This window comes from Gopherus evgoodei, chromosome 2 (genome assembly GCF_007399415.2).
Source record: "Gopherus evgoodei ecotype Sinaloan lineage chromosome 2, rGopEvg1_v1.p, whole genome shotgun sequence".
Taxonomy (NCBI): Eukaryota; Metazoa; Chordata; order Testudines; family Testudinidae; genus Gopherus; species Gopherus evgoodei.
The window spans coordinates 247905176-247919494 of NC_044323.1; the positions used below are offsets into that span (position 1 = coordinate 247905176).

The 14319-nt window shown below is 44.5% G+C and overlaps 1 long non-coding RNA gene across 1 annotated transcript; it reads right to left on the reverse strand.

Moving 5' to 3' along the window:
* Nucleotides 1–4239: 4239 nt before the first annotated feature.
* Nucleotides 4240–13698, reverse strand: LOC115646929. Its single transcript, XR_003999172.1, has 4 exons — nt 13249–13698; nt 8983–9705; nt 8028–8118; nt 4240–4633 (listed from the first exon to the last, which is right to left on the reverse strand). It is a non-coding gene; the product is annotated as an uncharacterized LOC115646929 (long non-coding RNA).
* Between the last annotated feature and the right edge of the window lie 621 nt (nt 13699–14319).

Genomic DNA, 14319 nt, shown 5'->3' on the forward strand with positions numbered 1-14319 from the left:
AGCAGAAATAGCCAACAAATATACTGTTGCATCCCACGACACTAAACTGCCTCCTCAATTGGATAGTTAAATGTCAAAGTAATATCAAGGTTATTGAAGTAAGTTGATTATTCAGAATCATTTAATTAATCAAAACTCTCCATTAAAAATATTTAAATAAAGCTACTGCAGAATTTCCAGTATATTGCACCAGTGCCCTGCAGAAACCCAGGATCTTCCTGCATAATTTAGGTCCAGCCTGCCACTGAATATATGGGGCCTTAGTAAGAACAGAACCAAAGGCTAGGGTAGTCTGCATGGATGCCTGATGTCGGATATTGAGTCCTTGTTTGAATACTACTCTATTGCAGTTAGACTGAATGGATAGATGAATAAATAAATCTTTAGGCTGGAATGATGTAGGTGCACTAGGACAGGGGATCAAAGTCATCCTCTCTCACTGTTGGATCAAAGCCAATGCCAAGAGGAGGCAGCCAACTTACTGGTAACTGATTGGTGAAGCAGAGGCATTTGTTTTCAAAGGGAGAGATATTTATTCTCTGATAGCATTATATACCTGTGACTTCCTTTCCACGTTACCTGTTGATTAAAATACCAATAAAAGAAACAGATAATTCAAGAACATGTTTGTTTTTTCTGACCTGCATTAATACACTACAGTCAGAATTACTCACTTTACTGGGATTGGTTGGATTGTGGAACAAATTTGTTTTGTGGTTAAGCCAGTCAGAAAACACCTTATTTATCAAAATGATACTGTTTTAAATTTCTGTACTTTGACCAAAAGACTCATTTCTCGTTGCCCAGTTATTTTGATTTGATTAGTAGGCAATGGTTGCATGTTGTGTAATTGATACTTAATAATTATTGTTACTCTTTGAATAGTAAATAGTAAAAATAATACACAGTATTCTCATTAGCATGGCAAGGCAAATAATTGAACTTTTTTTTTGGTATTCATACACTGACAACATTTGTGTAGTTTGTCAGGCCAATAAAGTACTATAAAACTGAATTGAAATTGTATCCTATTGCCTGACCTCTAATGGCATGGGCCTCAATTCTAGGGTAGGTTTTGGTTCCTGGGTACTATAATGATGATTGTGTTAGAATTCATAAGATTTATTAGCCAGGCAGTGTGGAGAATGCTGGGGTATATGTTGTGTTTATATTATTTTAGGTGTGAGCTATGGGGGAGATAAAATATATGAGTAGAGGTCAGATAGCTGCTTGAAACCTATAGACTCTCTGTGAGGCCCATTGGGTTGATATGAACCACTCCGGAATTTTGGTTGAAAAGCCAGTGGTGGGAAGAATGTGGAGAATTGCCAGCTGTAGGTGGTTGGGTCTGGCCTTATGGAAGTTGCCAAGAAAGGTCTCTCAGACTCCTGAGACTGGTTCCTCAGGGATGATGATGGTCTGGGCTGCTGAGAGGGCGGTATGGAGACCAGATTAAGAGAACACTGGACTCTGTGGTTTATGGAAAAGAAGCCTGAACTGGGATATGAAATAAGACTTTGGGGGGATTGAAAAGGACAGTGGGCACTTTCAGATCAGTACTGGAATTAATTCATAGATTTTAATGGAAAATAACAAATTACAAGTTTGTTAATTCAATCTGCAGTGGAGCTGTTGTGAAGGGTGATTTCTGCAGTGGCCTTTGAAAAACACTGACCATACCCAACAGGGAGCTCTGCTCCTAAGGCCAGGGTCCTTGTAAGAGGGAACAGAGGGGAAAAGGGCCCTGAGGTAAAATTTCCAAGTGAGAAGCTTGGTAGTGACTGCAGGTATCCGAGCCTGTGTTGTAGGAAACTCAAGGTTATGACAATGGAGATTGTAAATTCTATAGGGGAGGAACCATGTCTGCTTGTTTGTAGGAAGTGCCTAGCATACTTTCAGGTATTCAAAATTATTATTACCAATAGAACAAGATTTTGTGATCACTTCATGCATATTCTTGTAGTGGCAGGGATCATCATGCTTTTCCATGATAAGGAGGGTAATGAATCTGAAAAAAAACCGTAATAAATAGCTTTATATTAACTCAGTGAATGAGAGACTTCAACTGGGCACAAATGCTTGACAGGAGTTGCCATGGAGAAGGAAGAAAAACAATAGGGAATGCGGTGAATATAACCGTAAGCTCTTAGTCTTTCCAGCCTGTTTCTACCAGTAGGTGTCACTGCAAACAAGCAGTGGTCAGTGTGTGTCAGACTCTTAACTTAGTAGCTGGGAAAATATATGTACATTTAAGTTTAAGCCCATAGAGGGAAGAGTGTAAAATGATCTAAGGATATACCAGTGCTTATGGCTTATTTCCTTTCTTAAAAGTGAACTGCAAGACCTTTTAAAAAGAAAGGAATGAAGGAGATCTCAGATTGTTAGAAGAATCTACACCTACACCTGATATAACCCGGTCCTCGGGAGACAAAAAAATCTCACCGCTTTTTAGGTGAGATTGCGTTATAGCAAACTTGCTTTCCCTCCCCCCCAGTTCCTTGTTCCCTCACCGCCCCCTCCAGAGACCCCCCACTCCCTACCCAACCCTCCTATCCCCCCTCCCCGCCCCCTGACAGGCACTCACCGGCAGTGAAGCAGAGCAGGCCGGCCCCAGTCCGCTGCACTCCGTCAGCTCCCAGCTGCAGCGCTCCGTTGCCCGCCGCCGGTGAGTGCAGGGAGGTTGGGGAAAGGATGCCCCTTCTCCCCGCACTCACTTGCGGCGGGAAGCACAGCGACACAGCCCCAGCCTGCTCTGCTTTCCTTGCTCCGGCCCCAGCCATGTTGCTGGGGGGCGGCTGGGGAAAGGTCCTGCCCTCACCTGTGGGGGGAAGTGGAGCACCACGGCTGGGAGCTGGCAGAGTGGAGCGGGCTGGGGCCAGGCTGTTCCGCTTCCACTACTGCTGGTGAGTGGGGTGGGGGCGATCTCTTCCCCCAAGCCCCCTCCCCTGAGAGACACAGCTGGGGCTGGGGCGAGGGAAGCAGAGCGGGCTGCACTCGGCCCCCTGCTAATACCCCAGGCCACTCTGGGAGTGCGGGGTCCCCAAAAGTGCTCTCTTGCAGCTTCTGCCCCTTATGGCCTCGGCCTGGCCTAGCCTGGCACCCTTAACACTCTGCTCAGAGCAGCGTGTCAGAGCTTTACCAAATCGTATGCAAACCCGTGTTATATCGGGGTAGAGGTGTATGTGCAGGCTTGATGGGCTGCATTCTGGGTGATTCTTTGTGCAGAATGCACATGCAACTGCTCACTTACTTTGCATGAGCAATTAGTATAATTAGTATCAACTGTTTCCCCACACAATTGCCCATTTAGACCCCTGACTAGCCTTTTGCAAGTGCAAATTCCTAATCTGCAGTTGCAATAAATGCACACACAAACACACAAAGTTAGGCAAACAATTGCACACACTTTTGTGTAAATGAACCTCCAATCTCTCATTCACAGAATTTGATTGACATTCCAATATATTTCCTGACAAACCCTAGATAAATGATTCAGACACATCTGGGGGGGCCCTACAAAGTCATTCAGCTGGGGCAGACATCTGCAAGACCCTAGATTCAGCGTGCACACGTCTTCTCCACCTGCCATGTGCTTATGCCACTCGTTTTGCCTGAGCTTGGATATCATTGCAGCTGAAGGTGGAAGAGAGTAAGTAATGCAGCCAGGGTGATGCATGTGTTTGTGGAGAGAATTAGAAAAATTGAGGATGGAGTTTACATTTAAATAAACCTACCATCTGTCTCTGCCTCATGATAAAAGCAGTATAATCCTACTTCATCAGGAGTCACAAGTTGTTATCATCTCAGCCAGCAGAAAGCAGTGTATATCCAACACCATGAAACACTGGAATATGATTAGTAAACTTAACAATAACATTTGTGTGTGTTCTTGACTTGCAGTTGCAGGTTTGACAGTATTAACTGCAATCCTGAACTCAGGGTTTCATGTCTCCTCTGCAACAGTTGCAAAACCTCAACAACAAAATCAGAGCACAAAAGGAGACAAAATCCTGAACTCCAGTATTGACAAGTAAGTGAAAGAAATGTTTTCAGATTCTGGATCTGGTTCTCCTCTTACAAAAGTGTAGCTCCATTGGCTACAGTGGGACTTCTCATGGAATAAGGTAATGTTCAAAATAAGGAAGGGTGGCAGAATCAGGCCCTTTGAAAGCATACAAAGGACCTCATTCTCCTCTCAGTTACATCAGTGTAAGTCAGAAATAACTCAATGGAAATCCATGAATTTCAAATGATGTAAAACTTGTTTATTGTACTCAAAGTGTGTTGTTTTCTTAGACCCAAGTGAGCCAGGTTCTCCACATTTAACATGCAAATTCATGTCCCAACACCTTGCGTATGTAAGACTGGCAGACTCTGGTCATCGTCTGGCAGGACTGAACCTGGGATATTTGGAGTTTAGCGCATGAGCCTCTACTGCATGAGCTAAAAGCCCACTGACTCTTAGCTAATCTGTAGAACAGACTCATTTACTCTCTCTCTCTAAGTGGTCTTGGTGCCACTAAATGGTACAGAACTCCACACCCAGAAGGTGTGTGGGTTACACTTACATCTGTGTAGACCTCTTCAGTCAGGTTTCATAGTTATAAGCGGCAAGATGAGGATCTTTCAGGAGCTAATTGAGAAGGAGGAGGAGATTTTGTTTAAAACTTTATCCGGATTAGCAGAGGCATGATACAACACACTCTTTGCAATCAGTAGAGAGCACTTGAGACTTTTCTCAGTACTGTTTACGATATCAAATATGTGTGGTGTACATCCTGGAGCACTGCTCAGTCCTGATATCATGAGTGCTCCGCCCCTGTAATTAGATGGCCATGTTGCAAAGCTGGATTATTTCCTGGTTAATGTAGTGTAGAAATTTTTGGAAAGTAGGCAATGGGCCATATTGTGCCTCCAATGCCCACATGCAGCTGACACAAGGGACCACATCTTCAGCTGCTGTAAATGCATGTAGCTCCATTGACGTCAACAGAACACCCATGTACATTGACTTAGGATCTGGCCCAAAGAATCTGATGGAGATATTCAGGTCTTCAACTCTTGATCCAAACAGGATGTTCTGTGTAAGTGGGACTGTCAGATGTAAATTGCTGAAAGGCAAAATCTTCACTGGTTCACACAACTCCTTTTTTGAAAGCAAACTGTTCACCTCTATTAACTGAAATGTGAACAGAATGCTTATGAAAGATAGGCAAATGTATTGTATACAGCATAGCACCTCACTCTATTTGTCATGCTTTTATTTTTTTTTCCTGGGTAAATAGAGAAATACAGGCATTTAAGCCTGGGATCTTTTCAGCGCACTACACTCTCATTACAATTAATAAACTGCAGCTCACTTTTAAACCAGTAGTCAAATCTGAACTGGTGTGAAAGTTTTTCCTTTCAACAGTGGATCTGATAGGGCTGATTATATAAACACCCATGTGGTGAATAGTAAAGAGCTAAGTTTGCGACCTGAATGTCTATTAGACTCTTAGGGTAAAATTCAGACCCAGCTGAATCAGTGGAAGTTTTACCATTGACTTTAGTGGGGCCAGGATTCACCTCTTTCTGTCAGCTGCATATGAGTATTGAGGGCATTAATGTGGCCAGTAGCCCTACATTCAACAAAGCTCTACATTAGACTAATTAGGAACCAATCTGGCTTTGCAACATGGACATCTAATTGCAGAGCAGAACCAATTGTGATATCAGGACTGAGAAGTACTACAGTATGCATATTTCACTCAAGTATCATATCTGATATTGTTTAAAAAAATACAGAAGGCTCATGAGTGTGCCTCAGTGTTCTCTGTTGCCTGATGGGGGGTGTTGCATCAGAATGATGTATGCATTGTGCTGGCTTCTATTGCACAGATATCTATAGCAGATGACGAACAAACTCCCCAAAGGCTGGAAAATGCATCAGTATTAAGTCTGCTAAACTGACTACTGTTAAAAACAGAATCTTTCTCTCCAATGTTATTTATGGATGGGCTTATGGAAGAAGGAAAATGTAATTGCCTCAAATTATTTTGACAGAAATAGCGATGGCTCACGCTTCTAATTATTTATACATGTGCACTGGATTTGGTCTCTTTGTTATAACTTATTCAGTGCTCTTTAGAGTCAGATGGTAATCTTTCCATCACTTTCAGTGGGCATTGGATCAGGTCTTAATGCACAGCTGTTTGAGTGTCAGGAAGTTCTTTTGTACTCATCACAAGTACTTAACACTCTTATAGTGTTCTAGTTTATAAAGCACTGTCCAAACATTAACTAAATAATACTTTATCAACAGAGAAATAGGCCCTTCTCCTTTGGCAGGGGCAAGGTAGGCACCAGCCAAAGCTATTCAGCCCAAAACACAATAGCCACTAAATAAAATAAAATTTTACATGATAAAAAAATTCCTTAGTTTTATATCACTTGTTGGTGCCATTTGCTATTGCATTTTCAGAGGTTACACGAAGCCACAGCCTACCATCCTTTTTTTTAGTGGAAGTGCCCAGAGAAACTAGTGGAGAGTTCTTGTTAAAAACCAATGGTCCAGTATAGCCCTTAGAAAGTGATTGTATTCATAATAACACAAAGTTAGAATTCAAGAAAGAAAAATTGGGAGAAATAGAAATCTAGGGCCAAATTCTGCATGCAGGTTACAGTGATGTAAAATCACAGCAGTTCCCTGGAAATCAGGGGAATTACTTCAGAGTGACACTTGTAACTTCTGTCCCTGGTGGGCTCCAACCCTTGCAGAAAGTTGAAGAACTTTGGCCCAACACTAAGGCCCTATAAGCCTAATGGTGACTTCAGAGTATGTTTAACATGTGTTTTCTAATCTGTTTATTGTTTTTTAATATGTGTTCTCTGTAATGCTTAAGAATAATGTGCTTGCTTAGAGCTGTGGGGTACACGTAACTTCTAGCATACACTGTTCATAGCCTTCAGTTGGAAAGCAAAGTAAGGGGCTGGCCATTAGGAAGACCTAGCTTGTGGGGGTATCACAGGGTGTGGTAGGGGGAGGTGTGTGTTGCAAATTTAAGACCACTTGGTCAGTAGGGGTGAGGACAAGGATCCCTGCGACGGGTGGTCCCCCAGGACAGGTGATGGCTAAAAGACCTGACTGTGAGCTCCTGGAGCAGAGCAGGAGGTGGGGAATATAAGTGCAGTTATCCTGAAGCTGTGACACTGCCAACCTTAATAGTACCTGAATTCAGTTAAATTGAAATCATTGGGACTATTGAGGAGTAAGATATTACTCATTGGGAGTAAAAAGTGACAGAAAGTGATGCTAAATATTGAATTCATTATTTAAATCTGTCTATTAACAAGAAATAACAGAGGTGCTGCCCTTAGTGTGGATTTCACCTTGTTCACTGCTAGAACAAGTCTGCATTAACAGGTAGATAGGACAAAGTCCATCTCTAACGAGTATGATTTATAAGTTGGCCCAGGACCAGTGTGATAGCTGATTGCCAATCTGCTGGCAGCTATCGTCTAGAGTGAAATGAACACAGAGCCGGAGACAAGGCTCTCTTCCGAGCTTTGCAACTGACTTTGTGGCCTTGGCCAAGTCACTTAGAGCCAACATTATTCAAACCTAGTGCCCAAAGTTAAGCTCCTGAATCTGTATTTAGGCATTTAAATAGAAGAGGCCTGACTTCCATAAGAGCTCAGCCCTACATTTCTCATTGAAATCACTGGAAGCTGCAGGTGCTCACCACTTCTGGGATCAAGGCGATTTCTCTATAAATGACTAAATATAGATTTAGGAGCCTACTGCTAGGCATCCAAGTTTGCGAATGTTAGCTTAGCCTCTCATGCCTTAGTTTTCCCATCTGTAAAGTTAGAATAACGATACATACCCACCTTTGTGCTTTAAGACCTACAGAATAAGAGCTATATACATGCTAAGTGTGTGAGGCCTGTGGCCATGGTATAAATAATAATCTGTATTATATAATATACCTATGTTGACCCATCTCTTCCAATCTAAGCTGTATTGCTTTGGCAACTGGCTGTACCTGCTGCAGGCTCTTGGGACTGGAGTTCCAGAGAACCTTCTAGATCTTCAGGATTGTGACTTCCTGAGCCAGACATCTGATCTCCTGTCTCCTTTTATAAATCAGATATGCCAAATGACTTAAAATGTCACCTGAAGAGAGAATGTGCATGTAGCAGATACATGGGGGCAGGACCATCACAAAGGGATGGGAGGATAGGTCCGGCAGCCGTCCTACCAGTAAAACTAGGAGGCCAGGCAGGATACAATGAGAGAAATAGGAAACAATTTGTGCGGGTTGGCAAGCCTTTCTGTCACAATAAATATCTAAAGCCGGCTGGAGCCCCTCCCCTTAGCCTTGCTTTCCCTAGACCAAATGACACAGGAATCCAAGTTGCAAGCTTTGCCCTGGGTGATGTAATGGAAACTGACCCAATTTGACGTTATCTGGCAACCGTGTGAAGATCATAAGATAATAGTAACCACAAAGGGGAAGCCATCACATTTAATAATATAAGGAGAGTGACTCTGTTCCAAGTGTGATAGAATTTCTCCTGCATGCTTTTCCTTCAAATAAGAGATACAATTGAGCCATTGTATAATCAAATCTGATTCTCTTGCAGAAGAAGTAGATTATTCAGCCCAATATGGCTCCTTAAGATAATTAGGAAATAAACTCTATTTCCTGCCTGATGGTGTAAAGTTAGGCTACTTGTCAAAGCAAATAAATAAGAGACAGAGAGCATGCGCCCATCAATAAGCCTGGCCAGGGCAGTTGAGGAATGAGCTGATTCATTTTCCATGAGAAGGATGCCAGAGGAGTCTGATTATTATGGAAAGCTTTTCTCTCTTTCAGCTGAAAATTCAGAGGAAGGACAGCAGTGGTCACACTGTCTGCTCTTTCTCAGGATGAATCCCTCCTTAAAGTGCAAGCGGCTTTGCAGGCCCGCAGAGGTGCTGCCGCTAGTGAAACTTACCTCATAGATTTTTCAGGACTCAACTCTAAAAAGTTCCAGCCTAGGACACTGAACAAAGTCTTGTTTGTCATGTTGTGTTGCCTCCTTTTGATTATAAGAAAGCATTATTGTTTTAAAGGGAAATCAAATGAATAGATTCTCCAGCCCTGCCACCCTCTCCTCGGGAAGCAAACTTGACTGTAATGAAAGGGTCTTATCACAAGCCAAGGGAGGACATTTTTGTAGCTGTTTGTTAAAATATTGGCAGCCTGTCATTGTGCTTTTTGTAGTATTTTTGTATTTATTTTATTCTTGTTATATTATTAGTGAATACAGCAGTGCTTTCCAGACAATATAGGAAGTGAATCTAATAGGCATCAAAAGAGAGTCAGCTGTAGATGGTTTAGCAGTGATGAAAGCTTTTGTTTCAGGATACAAGACCAGAAAGTGCTGCTGCTGTCACTGATCTCCAGCCATCATTAGCATTCTGAATTTTGTTAGGTTATGGATTGTCTAGACATGCTTGCAATGTGAGACCCAGTCGCTGGGTTGAGAGCTTGTTCTCTTTAGGCCCAATCCTGCCAGGTATGAGTATCCTCAACTTTCACTGAAGTCAGTGGGAACTTAGGGCACCAAGCACCTCGAAGGATCAGGCCTTTTGTTGCCAGTGGGATGATCTCTTTAACACTTTGCTGAACAGGAACCGTATTCCTTTGGCAGATTGAGTGTTGTAACTGATAGTCTCTAAAAAGAGTCATTGTATATTGTGGTGACATAAACTAAAGCATGTAGATTTATTTGTCCAGTGAATTTATTCTTTTAAGACATTTGACTACAGTTACCCCAGTGAACCATGTGGTACTATCTAGTTTGTGCTTTAAAGTGTTTGCCATTATCTGGCACTCATTTAAAGGACTGCAAAAGGACCATGGGGGCAGGGGTGTGGAGAGGCTGGTCACAAAGCTGTGAATGATACTAGTTTTTGAGTGGTAATAGTCGGGCAGAAAGAATTGAATAATGTGTAAAGTGACACCTCTTTCTGAATCATTCTCCTAAGATCTGCTGTACCATGCCACACAGTTCTGTGATAGGAGCTCTTCTCTGCAGGGTCCAAACATGGCTCACTGAGTCTCTTTTGCATCAGTGTTATCTAGGTTCTTAATGTGAAAAAAATAATAAATACAGAGGGTTAGAATACTGGCCTTGTAACATGGGGTTGTGAGTTCAGACCTCACTGGTTTTGATTTAACCATTGGAAAAAGAGTACCAAGGGAAGTGGTGGAATCTCCATCTCTTAAAGTCTTCAGATCAAGACTGGTGCCTTTCAGGAAGATATCCTTAGTCAAACACTAGTTACTGGGCTCAGTACAAGAATATCTGGATGAAATTCTAAGTCCTGTGTTATACAGGAGATCAGACTAGATGATCTCATGGTCTCTTCTGGTTTGAAAATCTAGGAATAATAATAATTAGCCTTGCCTCATGATTTTTGCTTCACATCAAAATGCCGACTGTATCCTGCATCCAAGATGTCTAACCTCAGAAATCACATAATTTTATTAAATTTAATTTGATCCAAACAGAGGTGCTGAGTAAAATATGCATTTTATGAATTATTATTACTTATATCACATTAACATCCACAGTGTGTGAGCACAGTACAGATGTATTAGAAGAACAGTCTTTGGATTGTAAGATCTTTGGGGATAAAAGACAGACAAAGAAATTGTGTCAAGAAAAGGGTGCAACATACAAGCAAAATGGTGAAGGGGATGACTAGCATATGTCTTGATCATTTCATGTCTTTTAATACAGGGAATGTATCACTGAGTGATTACCTATCTGTTCATTTCCTCTGGGGCACCCGGCATTGGCCACTGTTGGAAACAGGCTGTTGGGCTTTATTGTTGTTTATTCAGGTTTGTAGCCAGAAACCTAAGACCCATAATCTCTTGTTTCATTTACAGCAATTAGTGAAAAGTTAGTAGGATTTGGTGCTGCTAATGAAGGTAAACAGGATGAAGTTCAATAAAGATAAATGCAAAGTGCTCCACCTAGGAAGGAACAATCAGTTTCACATATACAGAATGGAAGAGATTGTCTAGGAAGGAGTATGGCAGAAAGAGATCTAGGGGTCATAGTAGACCACAAGCTTAATATGAGTCAACAGTGTGATACTGTTGCAAAAAAAGCAAACGTGATTCTGGGATGCATTAACAGGTGTGTTGTAAACAGACACGAGAAGTCATTCTTCCGCTTTACTCTGCGCTGGTTAGGCCTCAACTGGAGTATTGTGTCCAGTTCTGGGCACCGCATTTCAAGAAAGATGTGGAGAAATTGGAGAGGGTCCAGAGAAGAGCAACAAGAATGATTAAAGGTCTTGAGAACATGACCTATGAAGGAAGGCTGAAGGAATTGGGTTTGTTAGTTTGGAAAAGAGAAGACTGAGAGGGGACCTGATAGCAGTTTTCAGGTATCTAAAGGGTGTCATCAGGAGGAGGGAGAAAACTTGTTCACCTTAGCCTCCAATGATAGAACAAGAAGCAATGGGCTTAAACTGCAGCAAGGGAGATTTAGGTTGGACATTAGGAAAAAGTTCCTAACTGTCAGGGTAGTTAAACACTGGAATAAATTGCCTAGGGAGGTTGTGGAATCTCCATCTCTGGAGATATTTAAGAGTAGGTTAGATAAATGTCTGTTAGGGATGGTCTAGACAGTCTTTGGTCCTGCCATGAGGGCAGTGGACTGACTCGATGACCTCTCGAGGTCCCTTCCAGTCCTAGAGTCTATGAGTCATAGAACAATCTGACTCCATGCCAGTTATTCATGCGTTTTCTTGCAGGACAAAAACATGAAGAATATTGCTGATGAACATAAAACATCTACATCTCAAGAAGATATTGATTTTAGATATGTTTTCTGTATCAGGCAACTGATATTATTAGGTTTAGTGGGAAAGGGATTGTTATGGGGAGGCAGACATGCTTTTTGTTTTATGACTGTTGGAAAAGGGCAGTTCTTATTTCCTAAGGTCTAAGTTGAAGGGGTACATTTTTGTAGCTAGGTGCCTATCCACAGGCAGTATTCCTTGTTTTTGAGCAGCAGGTGAGCTCCATGTTTCACTAGATTTAAGTTAAGAAGCTAAGGGCTGAAAAGACTTTCTAGCCAGGAATCTGATCTGTTGTTGGAATGAATACAAAGTGCCTTGGCATGGTTATGCACTTTCAGGAATTGAGATGGAATCCTGTCTCCTGCCAGACAAGCTCTAAAATCTTAGAAGCAGTACTGAAGTAGTGCTTAGAACCCCATCATAGACCTGGACCTCACTCTGCCAGCCATTGGTATCAGATTGCTCAGGTTACGATACACACTTGCTAACCAAATGAGAACAGATGGACGAAGGACTGTGGGACAGTTTGCTAACTTCATCATTTGTCCAATATATACTCCTGGATGAATTCTGCATTACTGTGGCATATGCAGAATTCATGTCCCCTGCAGATTTCTTTGCTTCCCCGCAAAAAATGACTTTCTGATGGGGAAGCAAAGGGGCAGGCAAAAGCAACCACGTACCCCTCCCCAGCAGCGCAGGAACATCATTTTGGGCACCTGGAGTAGCCGATGGAGAGGTAATTCACTTGGGTGGGGGGGCAGGGCTGGGGACACCCTGCTGGTGGCTCCTTCCTTGCACGGGGCTCAGCTGCTAGTGCCAAGCTGGGCTCGGGGAGGGAGGACATAACTTCCTCTTCTCCTGCAAGGAGGGGCTGGGTAAGATTCAAACTTTCCCCAGCTGCAGGAAACTCTGCAGCCCCCAGACCCCCACTTCCTTCCTCCATTACTCCTAGCCACGGTAGGAGGGGTTACTGTATGGGGAGCGGCTCCCACATCTGCCCAACCCTGGCATCCAAAAAACCCCTGCCACCCAGATGCCCCTGCCAAATCCCACATCCTAGCATCTGGACCCCCCAACCTTGCACCCAGACCGCCTCCTGCTGAGCCCCCACCACAATGAGCCCCATCCCTCCTGCACTTGAACTACCCTGATGAAATGCTGCACCTAGACCTCCACTCCTCTGAGCCTAACCAGCTGCACTGGACCCCCACCTCACCAGACCTATCCCCCACACCCTGGCCTCCTGCTGAACCCCAACCATATTCACCTGGAGCCCCTGAAGAGTCCCATTGCCCTGCACCCAGAACCCCACAACGAGTCCCTGTGCATCCAAATCCTGCCTGTAACCGGACCGCCCCTGAGCCACCCGCTAGTACCACATGGAACCCTCTCACCCCACATTGGATCCTGCCAGTCCACACCTGGTGTGCCTGTGCAGTGGGGCTACGGTTGCCAACCCCTCCCAGTTTTGCCAGGAGTCTCCTGGATCAGGCTCTCTCTCTTGCAGGTTGCTGCAGCCAATTTGGGAGATTTCAGACTGCTAAAAGTCTGGCAGTGCTGCAGGGCTAAGGCAGGCTCTCTGCTTGCCCTGTCCCTGTGCTGCTCCCTGTGGCTCTTGAGGGGGGTAGGGGGTCTCCTGGACTGCCCTCCCCCAGAGCATCGACTCTGCAGCTCCCATTGGTCAGGAACTGCAGCCAATGAGAGCTGTGGGGGCTGTGCCTGTGGGCGGGGCAGCGGTGCAGAGACCCTCCGGTCCCCCCACCTAGGAGACGCTGTCAGAGGGATGTGCTGGTTGCTTTCAGGAGCTGCCCGAGGTAAGTGCCACCTGGCCAGAGCCTGCACCCCTCACCCTTTCCCGCACCCCAAGCCCCAGTCTAGAGCCCAAAATCCCTCCCAGAGCCCTCATCCTGCACCCCTTCTACACTGCAACACCCTGCCCCAGCCTAGAGCCCATACCCCACAAACCAAACTCCCTTCCAGAGCCTACACACACCCCACCCTCCTGCCCTAGCCCAGAGCCCACTTCCCGCACTCAAATTCCCTCCAGAACCCTCACCCCACACTGCCTCCTGCACCCCACATCCTACCCCAGCCTAGAGCCCGCACCCCACAACCAAACTCCCTCCCAGAGCCTACACCCTCTCCCACATCCCAACCCCCTGCCTCAGCCCAGAGCCTGCACCCGGCATCCAAACTCCCTTCCAGAGCCTGCAACCCCTCACCACTCACACAGCCCAGCCTCTGCCCCAGACCCCTCACCAAACTCTCTCCCAGAACCCCCCCATGCCTGAGCCCAGAGCTGGCTCCCACCTCCCTGTCAGAACCCACAGCCTGAACCCCTCCTCCACTCAAACTCCCTCCCAGAGCCCACAAACCCTCCCCCCTAGCCTGAGCAATGGAGGGAGGGGGGATTGAGTGAGTTGAGGACATGGCCTTTGAAAAGGGGCAGAGAAGGGATGTGGCCT